We start from the raw sequence: 5,203 nt of genomic DNA, 5'->3' as shown, positions 1-5,203 counted from the left end.
CAGCAAGCCTATTTACTGTTTTACATCAGGTAATCACAAGTTTTAAGCTGTGTTCAGAATACGTTTCCTTTTCCTGGCTTTGCTATTTTTCTTCTCATCCTCCTGAGTGTTTCTGTCATAGCAGACAATTACCACCTGCATCGTTCAGCCCAATCGAATTTCCCATTTGTGGTCTTAGTTACATATTCTCTCTGTCATATAAAGTGCTCCAAGAAAATGCCTGAACCCAGAGGAGGCTGCAAGAACAGCCCTCAGCAGAGATCCCTCTTTTTTCCCCAGGTGCTCTGGTTTGAAAGTTGGACAAAGGGCTTCTTCCTCACCGGCACCATCACACGCCCTTTCCCTCCTCAGTCAGCGGGCGGCCAGCAGCAAGCAGGTGGGTTCTGTGGGACCGCAGGGTCTGCCCTGTAGGACTAAGGTGGCTGTGGGGAGGTGGTCAGGGCACCAGATGGACAGCGGGTTTCTTTCAGGGATCTTGGCAGCGCTCTCTTTTCCCTCCCACACAGCAGCTTTCTGCACATTTGCAGCACGGCTCCCTCTCCCAGCATCCCACCTGCATCCATCCCATTTGTCCTCCTTGGCCCCTCTGCAGCCTCCAGGAGCCTTTGGGAGGCCCTTAGCTGTTCCCTCACAGCTTCTGGGGGTTCCGCACTGGTGGGTCCTGTCAGGAGGAAAGGGCAGGAGCTTCTCACAGCTCTCTTTGCAGGACATGGTGGGGGGCATGGAGGACTCTGCAGAGGACAGCAGCTCCTCCGCACCAGCCAGCAGCAGCCAGCAAAGCCAGGCAGGTGCCCGGGAGGCAGCTGCGGGCCGGCTGTGGCCCATCTGGCCAGGCAGGATCAACAGCAGCTCCTCCATGGGCTCCTGCTTGCGTCGCTTCTTCCACGACTGCGTCAGGCTGGTGTCCAGAAGGAAAGCTGCGCGCCCGCTGCGCTGTCACCCCCGCGACCGTGTGCCCCACACTGCGCGAGAGGACAGCAGCAAAGAGGAGCAGGGATTCAGCCCTTCTGCCCACTGCCAGGAGAACGGTGCCAGGGAGAGGGCCCGGAGCAGATCCCCGCAGTGGGGCAACCATCTCCGCAGCTGGGCTGTGGACACCACGGACTATGAACATTCAGACGGGAGGAGGGGGAGAACCAGTCCCCTGAGCTGTGACCGCACTCACAGGGATGAGGCAGCTCCAAGACCCTCCAGCAGCAGCTCCCAGTCTGCACCAGCACCTCCAGTGCCCTCCAGCAGCAGCTCCCAGGCTGTTCCTGCCCCCAGAGCTGCTCAGGAGCAAACCCGCCCAAGGGAGAGAGGTCGGAGCAGATCCTCGCGGCGGGGCTATGATCTCCGCAGCCGGTTTGTGGAGATCACGGAGCAGCATCGCTCAGTGAGGAGGACACGGAGCTGGAGAACAAGTCCTCCATGCTGTGACTGAGCCCTAAGGGATGATGCAGCTCCAGGGCCCTCCGACAGCAGCTCCCAGTGTCCTTCCAGAGCCAAAGCTGCTCAGGAACAAACTCAGCCAAGGCAGAGGGAGCGGAGCAGATCCCCGCGGCGGTGCTATGACGTCCACAGCCAGTTTGTGGAGATCACGGATTTTGACCCCTCAGCACACAGGGGGAGGAGGAGGAGGAGCAGGAAGGCTTCAGTGCCCCGGAGTTACAAATCAGAAAAGCAGCCAGTGGTGACCAAGGCAGATTGCAGCCTGGGATGAGGGAGGACACAGTATGTGACACCTGCGATGCTGGAGAGGAGGAGGAAGAGTCCAGGAAGCGCCAAAGCTGCCCAGCAGGGACCAAGCTGCCCCAAGGGCACCAGCAGCCAGTGCTGCCTCTGGCCAGGAAGAGCTCAGAGAGCCCTTCCAGAGCCAGGGGCAGCTCTGCCGGCCGGCCCGCCTGCCCACAGGCCCCTCGAGGAGGAGCTGCAACCTGCACCCACGGCTGGGATCGCTTCTCAGAAACACTCACTGAGTGCCAGTGGGCAGAAAAGCCCAAGCCAGAATTAAAAACAAACTCCTGTTGGCCTCACGTGTGTCATTTATGGGGTGTTTGCTTCTCTCTGGGTTTTGCATCAATTGGTGAAATCCCCATTCTGAGAAGTCCCTGTGATGGGGTTTTGAGAGCTGTGTGCTGTGTGTTCCCATCTTGCCCTCTCTTCTGTTTCAATGTGGAGGTCGAGTTGTAAGGAGCCATTGAAGGAGGAATGTTGTTTTTACAACTGATCTGGCACCTGACCCCAGCGGGGGGTAAGGGATGAGAGACATCAGACTATGAATCCTTAATGTAAAACAAAGTCTCTTTGAAATAATCCCAGAATACAAACTGATTACTGTATTTAAAAAGTTAAGCTAAGTGATAGGGTAACCAAAGAGCCAGGAATCCATATTTTAATTAAATCAATAAGGTCAGAGAGTTGTTAGAATTAGATGAATGAGACAGGTAAACTGAGGCAGGTGTCGGGTAGTCTGTAAACCCTGCAGTACCCAACCAATGGGGAGCAGGGGAGGGAATTTGCAGCTGGGATTTGGGGGGGATCTAAGCGGAGGCTTTTTGCCCTATTCTGTGTACCTACTTTTGGGCAGAACACCCGGTCTTGCAAAATCATTAATAAAATATGCTTTGCTGAGAGATCTTGCCCGGGCCTATTCTATTGGCAAGGTGATTGTTTCCTATAACAGGCTTTAGCAGCAGAAGGGAGGCAGGACAAGAGGGCCCATGAGGTCAGAAAGCACAGCAGACAGCTGGTACGTGGGGTCACGGGCGCCAAACCCAGCTCAGGTGGGAACCAAGAGGGTCCCCTCGTGTTCAGGGCGCAAAGCGCCATCTGTAGCATCTGCCCGTCCTTTTGAGTGCCCAGAGCCTCCTTCCTGGGGCCCAAATCCTCATGTTCAGGGTCCCAACGTGCCTTTTATCACCCACGGCCTCTGACCAGGGCCCACAGTTTCAGTTTTAGGTGGAGCTCGTTGCCTGGCAACAACAGCCCAGAAGTCTATGGGGAGTCAGGGGACCCAGGACAGCCAATGGCATTTGAGGAGGCGGGGCAAGTCATGTGGTTGATATGTAACCAGCCAATCCAGCTTTGAGGCCTGCAGGAAAGGTGGTGAGAGTTGAACAAACTGGGCAGCGTTCAGGGGCGGGCCGTGCTGGCTGAACCAATCACAGCTGGTGGGAGTGCAGCACATGGATGATTGACAAGTAGTCTGACCCATCACTTGGTAGGGGCGGAAATGAGAAATCCCAGCTGGCCAATCACAGGAAACATTACCTCAGGGCAGGGTGGGCACTGTGGGGGGAGTGACCCCTAAGGCAGCCAATCAGATCCAGGATCACCTCAGGGGAGGAGACTGACAGCCCTCCCGCCCAATGGCAGCGCAGCCCAAGCTGAGGAGGCGGCAGCTCTACGGGCGGCCAGGCTGAGCTTTGCCGTGGCGCCCGTGGAGCTGCCCCAAGGCTGAGGAGCCCCCGGCCCAGCCCTGGGGCCCTTTTTCCTGCAACTGGGGCCCCGGGGATGTTGTTGCTGCATCTGGCTCAGGTGTGCGTGGGCTGCTCTGGCCTTGTTCTCCTGGGCGGGGGGAAATGGTACCGAAAAGTCGGCAAAAAGGTTCTTTAACACAGTTTGGAAAGTGGTAAAAGCAGCACTTTTGTTACAGCGCGCCAGACACTTGCAAGATTGCTCCTCTAATCGAGCGTGTGTGTGATTCTCACTTCTTGGTATTTCTTACATACACCTATTGCATATTCGTTTCTATGGCTTGGTTGATGCATCAAACATGAATTATTTCCATAACCCCGCCATAACTTTGCTGAAGTCCATCCTTGGTACTCGAGAGTCTTCATCAGGGTCTCTGGTGTCCCCGGTTTCTCCCCAGCTGGTGTCCCCTCCATGTCGGATCTTGACCTGGTTTCTTGATTGTGCATTTTTTCCCTCTTGCTGTCTCTCTGTCCTTTTATTTCTTTTCTGTCTTTCTGTTCTAATCCTGGTCCCATCTTTTCTCACTGTATCCCCCTGTCCAGCTGCTGCCTCTTCTTTCCTCTCTCTCTTGCTCTGTTTTTCCTCTCTCCATCTCTCTGTCCCACTGCCCACCACAGTTGTTTATTCCTTCAGTGCTGTCCTGCCCCCTGTTCCTTTGCCCTTTCTCGGTCACTCCATTCCAGTCCCGGTGTATTTTTAATTTGTTTTTTCATCTCAGTCCTGAACCATTACTACTTTTTTTCTTCTTCCATCCCTTTGTCCTGCTCCCTGCCCCTGTCTTTGTCTCTCCTTCCCTTTGTTCTGCTGCCCATCTCATTTCCCTTCCTGCTCCAGCTCTCTGTCCTGCTCCCTGCCCCTCTCATTCCCTCTCTGTTTCTCTGCCCTTCTCCCTGTCTGTCCCCGGCTCTGTTTTGCTGTCCTGCTCCCTCTGTAGTTTTTCCACTCTCTCTGTCACTCTCTCCTGCTCCCTGTCACTTTCATTTCTCACTCCATCTCTGTCCTGCAGCCCAAAGCTGCTTTCTGGTCTCCATCTCTGCCCTGCTGCCCAGCCCAGGCCTTTTCTACCTCTATCTGTGCCCTGCTGCCTGTCTCTCATTTTTGTCTTTCCCTTTGTGCTGCCTCCCCGACTCTTTTTTCTCTGTCTGTGTTCCCCTGTCCTGCTCCCTGTCTTTGTGTTTCTCTGACAATCCTTGTCCTGCTCCCTTTCCTTCTTCCTTTCTCTCCCTGTCCCATGTCCCTCTTTATCTCTTTTTTTCTCTTCTATCTTTCTCTCTGTTACTGCTGATTGTTTCTCCGTGTATATCCTGTTCCCTGCCCCTTTTATGCTCTCATTGTCCCTCTGTCCTGCTGCCTGTCCCCATCTTTTCTGCCTTTATTCTTGCCTCACTGCCTGTCCCATTGCTTCTGGCAATAGACCCCTGTCCAGCTGGCTCTGCCTTTTATTTTTTGTCTCTTCCTCTTTGCTGCTTCTCAGCCCTCCTTTCCTCTTCCTCCAGCTCACTGTGGGTTTTCTCCCTTTGTCAGTCTCTTCATCTCCATCTGACCTTCCCTTTATTTCTCAGTCCCTTTGTTCTGCTCTCTCTCCTTCCTTTTCTCCATGTGTACATCCCCCTCCCTCTCCCTGTCTTTCTCTACCCAACTTTCCTTCTTCTCCTTCCCATCCCCTTGTCCCTCTGTCCTGCTCCTCCACCCTCCTCTTTCTTCCTCCCTGTCTCATTGTGGCTCCTCGTCCCTATTTCTCTTG

Source organism: Caloenas nicobarica, chromosome 32 (assembly GCF_036013445.1).
Source record: "Caloenas nicobarica isolate bCalNic1 chromosome 32, bCalNic1.hap1, whole genome shotgun sequence".
Classification (NCBI taxonomy): Eukaryota; Metazoa; Chordata; class Aves; order Columbiformes; family Columbidae; genus Caloenas; species Caloenas nicobarica.
This window is presented reverse-complemented; position numbering follows the sequence as displayed.